General features: G+C 38.6%; 1 long non-coding RNA gene across 1 annotated transcript in view; it reads left to right on the top strand.

The window, feature by feature from the left end:
• LOC112484597 overlaps positions 1 to 8955 on the top strand; it is a 10383-nt gene extending 1428 nt beyond the window's left edge. Inside the window, exon 2 of the long non-coding RNA XR_003048051.1 lies at positions 5078 to 8955. This is a non-coding gene — a long non-coding RNA (uncharacterized LOC112484597). The remainder of the gene's footprint in view (positions 1 to 5077) is intronic.
• Positions 8956 to 10041: the final 1086 nt, after the last annotated feature.

The following is a 10041-nucleotide window of genomic DNA, read 5'->3' as shown; positions in this document are numbered from 1 at the left end:
ATATTCTATGCTACGCCCCCACCGTTCGCTCCCACAGCGAGAGCTCGGGTACAATGCTTCGGAGAAGAGTTCGATGATGAGGAATAGGAGCTGAGAGAAACAGGGTCCACTCCGAGACTCTGTTTCCTTAAATCGAATGACTAATATCCAAATACCTTATCGCTTCTGACCTCAGAATCCCCGCTCCTGACATTTCGACTTAAATGTCATTTCAAGATTCAAAGGCATTCTGCAACCTGACTCCTGAATAATGTGATGCCCTAGGAAACACTCCTTCTTCTCCTGTGACTTCTGCTACTGCTGTGAATATTTAAAATGGTACCTCGGTACAATCGCGTGGATCTAACAGTTTTTGCTTCTAGTTAACCCCCGCTTTGACGCATATGGTAGCTGCGTGTTTGTCATTAACGACACAGACCCTTAGGTGAAAATAAGCTGCCCGTTATCATATCCAAAGTTTGGCCAAGAACTCCCCGAGATGGAGGTTTAAAAGGAAGGAAGTCTTTCTACAGCTGACATTATCCCATTGATATCCCCAAATGAAACAAAAACATATACGATATTTTTTTCTTACGTTAGGGCATGGAAAACAATGCCGGGGGGGCGGGGGGGAACAATTCCCATTGAGAATCTGCTGGATTCTGTCAAGCACCTCGTCAGCCAGCTGGATCTACTCGGGTATTCGGAAACAAAGGAAAAAGTACTCTGGCCATCCACGCACTCAAACTTATAACACCTAACTCAAAGAATAGATCCCTAAAGAAACGCACGTTGGGGACACAGACGCTGGCTTGGGGCATTTGCTCTTCCATTAAGATCAGTTCTAACAAGCTGTGTTGTTTAGATTCCCAGACCACAGTGGATTAGAAACGGCACGTTAAAGAAAGTCAGGGTCTTGGTAAAAAGAGTGTGCTGGCAACAACCAGATGCACAGCTGGCCAGCTCACAGCAAGAGAGAAGAACAGCGATTGAGCAATGTGAGTATCCAGGGCATTTAGCACTGAGGTCCCAGGCATCACAACACGGCACAGAATGACAATGAACTTGCACCATGTTGACCCCGGGTCATCAAGCAAAAGATCCATTCTACAGAAGAATTCATGGAAGTCCATAATACATTTAAGGTATATTCACATCGAAGCAACATAAAATGAGAGGTTTTAGAGGAGCTGATTTCCTTTATGTCTAAAATAAATAAACATGGAATACTTCGTTGGCCCCAGATAACAGATTTGTTTATCGCTATATCTAAATACAGGAGACTTCTAAATAAGAATTTGGGGTGGGGCGACACTATTTATTCCACTACACCCATCCACATAGTGACTTCCAAATCAGGCACGTTCTAGAATACGATTCTATACCTCTGGCCATGCATAAATATCCCAGTGACAGACATCTGTGGAAGCAAATTAGTCCTTACTCAACAAACCTTCTTCTTCCTTCTTATCTCATCTTAAATACCCATCTCCAAAGTTAGCTACGGAAAGATCCAGACACTTGCTCTCCCAAGCTCCTTGCAGCCAGGGATGACCAGATGACTCGGTTCGGCCAAGGAGAAATACACAAGGGACTTGAAGTACCAGGAAGCGAATGCAGCTTCAGCTCAGGGTCTCATACTCCCAACACCCTCAAACCAAGGCCCTGGGCCTAATTTTGTATTTTGAATATTATTCTGTTTTTCTTAAAGGGGACCCTCGAGACTGTGTTAGTTCAGGCCGCACTGAACCTGAAATGTAGTAGCTCCCTCCTGACAAAAAGAGGATGTCACATAGAGAGTTTTTTTCCTGCCTCCTTTCTTCCCACTTCAGATCCTGCCATAAGGATACGATTATGACAGTACCAGCAGCCATCCTTCCATCGTGAGTGGCATGCTAAAAGAATCTGAGACATTCTGCCCCTTGATATTATTTCGCTCTGAACCAGCCCTGCGGTGATCACCTTCCAAATTTCTTATTATGTGAGAAAAATATACGATAAGAGGTTATTTAGGTTTTCTCTGTCACACAACAAAAACTATCCTAACTGATGTAGCACTTGACCTAGGCTGGGCCAGTTAGAGCCTTATTAACGTCCCTTTGTTGGCTGAAATCACAAGCTATAAAATTCGGAACCATTTGGCTACCTGAATTCTTGCCACATGCATGAAACCACTCTACAGAAGGAGAGGATAGACTTGTCCCATGCAGAGAAGCACAGCTAAGAGACAGAGAAGAACCTGAAGCTCTGATTTCTGCGTCCCAACATCAGAAGCTGTCGTGACCTTTCTCCAACCGTGGCTGTCCAATGATTTCATAGCTTATCCTTCCATTAAAATCCCCTGATTTGTTTCAACCGATTCGAGCTGGGATTTCTTTCACTAATAAGTTAAACAGACTAATCAGTAAAGCTTCCTTTCCTTCTCCCAGATGTTACCATTCCGTTTCATTTTTTTTTTTTTTCTCTCTCTCTCTCTTATTTCCACCTTCTGCCAAGGAGCTGGAATCCAATCCCATGGCTTCAAATGCCCTTGGCGATTAAGACTAAGCTGCATAGTCAGACACACCTGGGCTTACTTCCTGCTCTGTTACGACCAGCAATGAAGTGCTGGCAAGTAACCATCTCAAAGCCTCGTTTATGTTATTTCAAAGAGAAATATCAATCTTATGTGGTTCTGAGAAACAAATCAGCTGATACATATGGAGTCTTTAATAGAATGCTTGACACCTAGTAAACACTTAGGAAGTATGTTATCATTATACAGGGAAGTATTATCATGATAGTTTCTGAACCACAAGACAAAAGCCTTTCTAATCTCAGTCTCTGTCTTGCATGCTAACCCTGCATCTCTTATTTCCTTCCGGACCTTTCCATTAATATTTACCAATTTCAGCTTAAACCAGGCTGATTCCCACTTTTCTTCTTTCCAACGGTCTTCTCCTACCCACCCTGCAGTTAACATTCACAGTTCAGTTTGTGACACTCACGTTATTTTTTTAGTCATCCAGACTCAGACCTCAGATCGTTACTCATTTCGTTAACTACTCCATCACAGGTATGTATAAATTAGTCCTAACTAAAACAAAACAAAACAAAAAACCATGAGCATTATGAATTACAATTAGTTGTATTTTTTCTTTTATTTATTTAGTGTAGCTATTTAATATCTTTTAAAGTAAATTTGAGACTCTACAATCTTAAATCTATTGTGCTAGGCACAGGTGGTGGTTTAAAAACAAACAAGATGTCTTTCATTGTTCATAAAGAACTTGTCTCTTTGAAGAGATATGATAAGTGGGCAAACTATTATCGTATTTGTCACATTTTTCCAGGCATTAGAAAAAATGCAATGTTTACGAATTTCAAAATCATAGATCACTCCCACCGTAGGTAGACGTTGTTTTAGAGAGTAGTATACTTCAGTAGTGTACTTCAGAATCCACACATGCCCTGTCATCTGAGACCCAGCAGGTAGAGCTGATCTAGCCTAATCTGTCATTTTAAATACTGGCTCTCAGGTCAAAACTCTTTCAGTTCCCAAATCATCATTTCTTCAACTCTCTTGATGTTTGTCCCCATGACTTTTGGTGACTGCATCTGTGTGGCATGGAGTGGCATGAAGGCGACCATTATTGACTTCACAGATGAAACTGTGGGAAAGACTCAAGTGGCAAAATCGGGTGAGAGAAAATACAAACTAATTAACCTGTCATGTCCTCCTTCTCAGCAGGGATGCAATAGATTCTTGCACAATAAAGTATCCTCCCCCAGCTGTTGCTGAGCATCCACGTTCTCCATATGATCCAGGTGTGCTGTCTGGACATAGTCCTACTTTCGTAAATTAGTGTATTTGCAACAGGTGTACATGGAAGCTGAGGAATCATGTGCAATAGTAAACATTTCAAATCTTTCTTAAATTTAGTATAGTAGGTCTAGAAGTAACATGCCCGACTTGTGATACTAATTGTTTATATTACTATATGGATTTAGATATTGCTTTAAAAGATGGTAAAAACAATACGCTATTGATAGCACTTTATTCAAGGAAGTTAGAATACTTAAAATATTTTCTGTGATGATATTTGGTCATAAGTCTCCCTATTAAAATGAACACAATGTGTAAATTTTATGGTTGTTTAGAATCCGTTTAAAGAATTTTATTGACCATTCCGGTTATGATAGCCTCAATAGAATTCTTCAAATTGAAAATTAAAAAAAAAAAATCTAAGGACTATGGTGACTCAAAAACCGCTGTCTAAATTGTAACCACTGCCAATATGACACAATTATGTAAGAAATCTTAATTATAACAACATTATTGATTTTGCCAAAATAAAGAAGAAAAAAAAATTTAAGAACTAAGTATACAATACTTTATTAATTATGTTTTTTTTTAATTACTTATTCAAACAATGTCAGTCAATCTACAGAGACTACCCGGATAGGCAGAATAATAGTAAATTTAGAAATCTTGGATGTCATGCCAACTTTCAGATATATCGACACCATAGTCTTATACATTTTTCAATTTTGACCAGCTATCAAGGTTTTTAGCTAAATTTTTATCTTTAGACAAATGGTATGTGGATCTCATTCATACTTCAGTCCTAAGCTTTGCAAATGTACACAGCAAGTCCACTTTTGAAGGTCCTTTATGGGTTAAGGACAGTCTGAATTTAGCTTCGAAATTCAGGTACCAGTTGAAAAAACACCCAAGTTTGGATCGGACAAACACGTAAGGGAGTAGCACCACAGAAAAGCAAACGTGCACAGCTGGGAATGCCCAAGATGTGCTGGAATTCAAGGCCCATGAGACCACAGTGTGTCAGTTGTGTTTACTCATGTCTTGGAGTCGAGAACAGTGCCTGGCTCACAGTAGACACTTAAAAATATTTGTTGAATGAAGGAATGAGTGAATGATAGCAAAGAGTCTAATTTTACTAGAGCGTAAGATACATGAAAGATAATTATGGGAGATAAGACTTAAAGGAACAGCTGATGGGAGTTAGAAAATAGTTCAAATGATGTATTCTTGAATTCATCAGAAAATGGTGCATTGTTTAATAACAGGGATTGACGCACATCCTCTCCCTTCTAGCCCCTCTTCAAGACAGGGACAATGCTGTCCTAGAACACGGACATTTTCACTGAAAGGAGTAAAGAGGTCACTGGGAAAAAGAAAAGAGAAGAGAAGAAAGGAAAAGGAAGACAGAAAAACTAAATATGAAGGACCTTTGGGAGACTTCAGGAATAAATCTAGGCAGAACTCTAAAGGATTTATCTGTGTAAGGGTTCAACATGCTCCAAGGAAGAATAGCAAGAAAACGCTTTGGGAATGATCGTGAGCTTTAAGCCTGGGATGTCTAGACAAGGCAAAGGAACAGAGGCCATCACTGCAACTCTTGGGATGTGTTTCCCTAGAACACAAGAAACTCATCTTTCAGTGTGGGGTCATGTCACCAAGCTGTGTCCTTGCCCAGAGACAGAGGTCAAAACTCTGTTGGCAAGGAAAGAACTCTGGAGTGCAATATTGCTGGATTCACTCGCTGTGTCCTCTGATTCGATCTTCAACGGAAATCTGACAAGGTCCCCACAAAAGAGAGATTTGGGGCAGGGGGAAAAAAGAATGATGCAAATTAAAGAGCCATGACCTAGAAGGTAAAAGAAAAATTAAGAGACCTTCCTCTACAGAACCTATCAAAACCTTGTAACGTGGCATAGAAGAAGAACCCATGTGGAATTCTATCGATAAAACTGGAAAGAAGAGGAAAAATGAGACCAAATTTCATGAAATGCACACTTGTCCCAAATATTCTAAGTTGGTTAGTTAAGTTTTAAAGTTTTCTACTCAGGCACCGAGTTTCTGTAGAATTCTCATAAATATTTTTCTTTTAGTTCATAAATATTTTTCTTGCTAAAATTGAGACTTTAGTATATGCCTCTTGACCTGGGTTCACATTTTATAGCTGAAAAAATATATAAAACCTCAAAGGAAATCATAGCCAAATTGTTGGGTTTTAGTTGGTTTTAGGTCAGAGGGCAAGAATTCATCGAATTTTATATACTTTACACCTAAAATAAAGAAATACCCAAGTTTGCCTAAAACTTGGCCCTATTTCCCATTCTATCTGGGGCCAAAGTTTTCAGTTAATCTGGCACAAATATAGTTTTTAATGATACCTGAGACCAGGTGATTTTTTAAATGATTTTAATGCTAAAATTTCATAAGTCTATAGAAAACAAACATTTTCCATTGCCCAAATAATCATTTGATGATACTTAAGGACAGCGAATAAAGTTTCTGAGAGTAAACTATCACACAGTACAGTTCCTTTGTATTTTCAGCCGATGGCTTCTCCAAAGCAGGCGTATAATAACTTCATGATTCCATGTGGCTGAGGTCTCAGTTAAGACTTTGAAACATGGAATCAAAGTTCAAACAATCCTTTCCTCGTTAGTGATTCCTTCCATCCAAATTTCCTAAGCCAAGGTCAATAAGAATAAAATGTATGAGTGAATGGAGGTTTTGCAACAACAACAGACTATTTATACTGTGGTTGTGATTAAGACATAAGGAGGGGACATAAAATGAAACTTAATAAACTGACTTCATGAAGGCTAACAGTTTTCTTAAGCTCAGAAATTAGAAATTCCAATAGGAACACAATTTACCTTAGTTCTAAAGCATTAGTCAATCACTGAAAAGTAGAGTTAGATTTCCTATCGGAGAAAAATAGTAAAAGATAAATATAAGCCAGACTATCTTCCTTCCAAGATATACTTACATTCTAGATGTTTCCACTGGGGATTAAATTAACAAGTCCTTGGCAAGTTATTTCCATATTCCCAATACATACCCCACAGGAGACGTGCATTCCGTCCTTCGAGCTGTATAATTTAGGTGAACTGGACAAGTGCAGGCAAAATAGATGTCAAGCTACCAGAACATGAAATAATCTATAATCCAACTGCTAAACTGCACAGAATAAGGATTTTAGAAAATGTCAAAGAAAAGTCGTGAGCTAAATTTATGTAACTAAACAAACAGGTCTTGAGTTTGAGACTCTCTGACTCACGTTCCATCCTCAGGGAATTACTATTACTTATAGGTACTGTGCCAGGTTATAGAAAGTCAAAGATGACAGAATCCATACTCTACAAAAAAATATCTATGGAGGAGCCTATAAAGGTGGAGAAAGACAATAAAATTCAGTAAGTAAGAGAAGTATGTTCCGGATACTATGAGAGCACAGAGAGAAGCTACCAGACTCAGCCTGGAGTAGAGGTGGGTGGGGAGCCCGCTTGAAGAAATCATGGACATCAGACACGTAGAAAAGAAAAAGAGGCCATGCTAGGTGGAGAAACCATATGAACAACAAAAACGATGAGTTATAACGAGTAAAGTTTATGGCTAGAGGTGGGGTAGGGATCAAGAAATCAACAGAAATAGCCGAGAAGCACGGGGAGGGAAGGATGGAGAGCGGAGCAGGGGCTGGATACGAATGGTGTAGTGGGTTGAATGATAACCTCCTCCCGAGGTACGTCTATATTTTAATCCCCAGAACCTATCAATGTAACCTATTTGGAAAAAGGTCTTTGCAGATGTAATAGTTAAGGATATGCGATAGGGTATCCTGGATTATTTGGCTGGGCCCTAAATCCAATGACAAGTGTCCTTACAAGAGTGAGGCAGAAAGATATCTGACACAGGAGAGAAGGCAGAGGGAAAAGGAGGGGCCGCCACGAAGACAGATGCAGAACATGCAATTTTGCAGCCGCGGGTCAAGAAAGGCCAACAGCTAACAGATGCTGGAAGAGGCAAAGAATGGGTTCTCCACTAGAACCCGCAGAGGGAGCATGGACTTACTGACCCCTGATTTTGGACTTCTGCCCTCTAAAACTGTGAAAGAACAACTTCTGTTGTTTTAAGCCACCCAGTTTGTGGTCGTTCGTTATGATGGCACGGCTAAGCGAGGGGCTGAGATCCACGGTCTTGGCTGCTCTGATGGGCGATCATTTCGTTTTGCTGTTGAGGGTGTTCAAAACTGGGAGGCAAGGCTGATAGGGAGTTAGGCGAGGCATTCCAGAGAAGGATTAACTATTGATTACTATTATAATAATTCAAGAAAGAACACATAAGATCTTTGTCAAATGCATAATTTTTAAAATCTTAAAACAGTATAATTCTCATACATATACATAGTCAAAGTTTTACTGAACTTATTAATAAAAAAGGCAGCAGGACACAAAGGCAATTTATCTCGCTGGTTCATTATACTGAAACGTACCAACCAATGTATATAGAGTCAGTGAACGAAAAAAAAAACAAAACTCTATAATGAGATTGCTAAATTACAACCACCATCACAACAAAAACGGATTATTTTTCCTCACGGCCAGAAATCACAAACTTTGGTTCATCTCCTTTCCTGGGCTGAAACCATCAGTATTGCTACCAGAAAGAGACATATATGCACATTCTGGGTTTTCTACAAATTCACACCTATGCTTACAAAGTTGTGGAAGGTTCTCGTGCATTCTAGCAAACATCGAGGAAAAGTCCCATTCTTAAGACAGATCGACTTTACGGGAGATCGTCAGATGACGCCATTGCTTAACGAGGAAGTCATGTAGGTATCTTTTTTGTCTTACTTCCAAGTTTTGGATATTTTATTCTTAAAATTTGACATTCACGTTGAGTCAACAATCGAGGGAGAAAGCAGGTAGTTTAGAGAGCTTGCAAAGAAAGAACTTACAAGGAAAGACTAATACTTAACCTCACTGCTAGGAGAATTGGATAAATTAATTCCTGCCAGGACCTAGGATGGGCGCCTTCTCCAACATTCCATCATCATCTAACATTATTCTGATATCGTGCGGAAAATCTTCCAGGAGGACATATTTCTAATAAAATATGTTTGTCTTCTTGTATTCAATAACCTCTGAGGATATAAAGTTACTGTGTATATAAAGTTACATGATATGTGCCTTCAAGGTCTTTATTGCATTACTAAGGTCTGAAAGTATTAAAGGTTTAACACAGAACATAATAAAAGAACGAAATATCATATGACAAGCGTTAACTATATTTAATCGAGTGTCAAAATGCACGATTCTCTGCTTATCCAGATCTTAAACGTACAGTAGTTTCTCAGAGAATTTTCGTGAACCGCGGGAAGGTAATCAGACATGATTACAAAGCTAACGAGACACTAGATTTCATAGATAACCAGAGAGAAGAATCCTGATTTTTGCTTGAGTAGAATATAGAAAGGATAAATTAGGGCTTGATGAATTCCATTCACATAATTTGTCCTCCAAACAGACTCAATAACAAGATAAACTTCCTTGGAAACATGGTACGAATAGAAGTCTTCATTGGCAGTTGAGAAAAATAATATGACCATAACTTTTTTGTGTGACATGAAATAGTTTGATGATTTTAAAAGAAACTGTTTAAGTGTACTGGCAACTTCTATTTTAGTGGCTACACATGTCAATTTATGTAAACTTTGATTTTAACATTGGACTTTGTCCAGGACTGTACATATGATGTGACAAACATAAGAAACTTGTTTCCAGAATGCCACTTCTCAGCCGCGAATTCAATGAAAGTGCTTGGTTCATAACTGTTATAGCATTTATCATATTGTAATTTCCCTTACTGTCTCTCTAAATAAAGTTAGCTCCTCAAAGACAGGAGCCATGTTGTTCTCATCGCAAGGTTCATAGTACAATGCCTGAGTACACCCTAGAATCTCAATGAACAGAAGTTAAATTATAAGTGAACACATTCATAAATAAATGAAATATTTGGGGACATGTTTCCATAAAATGAGGTTAAGGTAAGTTTGCTAATATTACGCTATTTTATATCATTAATAAATATTTTATATTGCTAATATATATTATTTGCTAATACATACATGTATATATAATGATATCTCTAAAGGTAATTTGTCTCATTTTGTCCCATGATTATACAAAAGTTCCCTCAAAAGATAATATCATTAGGCTTTTAGAAGCCAAATCACTAAACCATTTGCCTGAATATAGAGAAAA

The sequence above is a fragment of the Pteropus alecto genome, unplaced genomic scaffold (genome assembly GCF_000325575.1).
Source record: "Pteropus alecto unplaced genomic scaffold, ASM32557v1 scaffold17, whole genome shotgun sequence".
NCBI lineage: Eukaryota > Metazoa > Chordata > Mammalia > Chiroptera > Pteropodidae > Pteropus > Pteropus alecto.
Note: the sequence above shows the minus strand (reverse complement) of the source record. Positions and strands in the feature narration are given on the sequence as shown.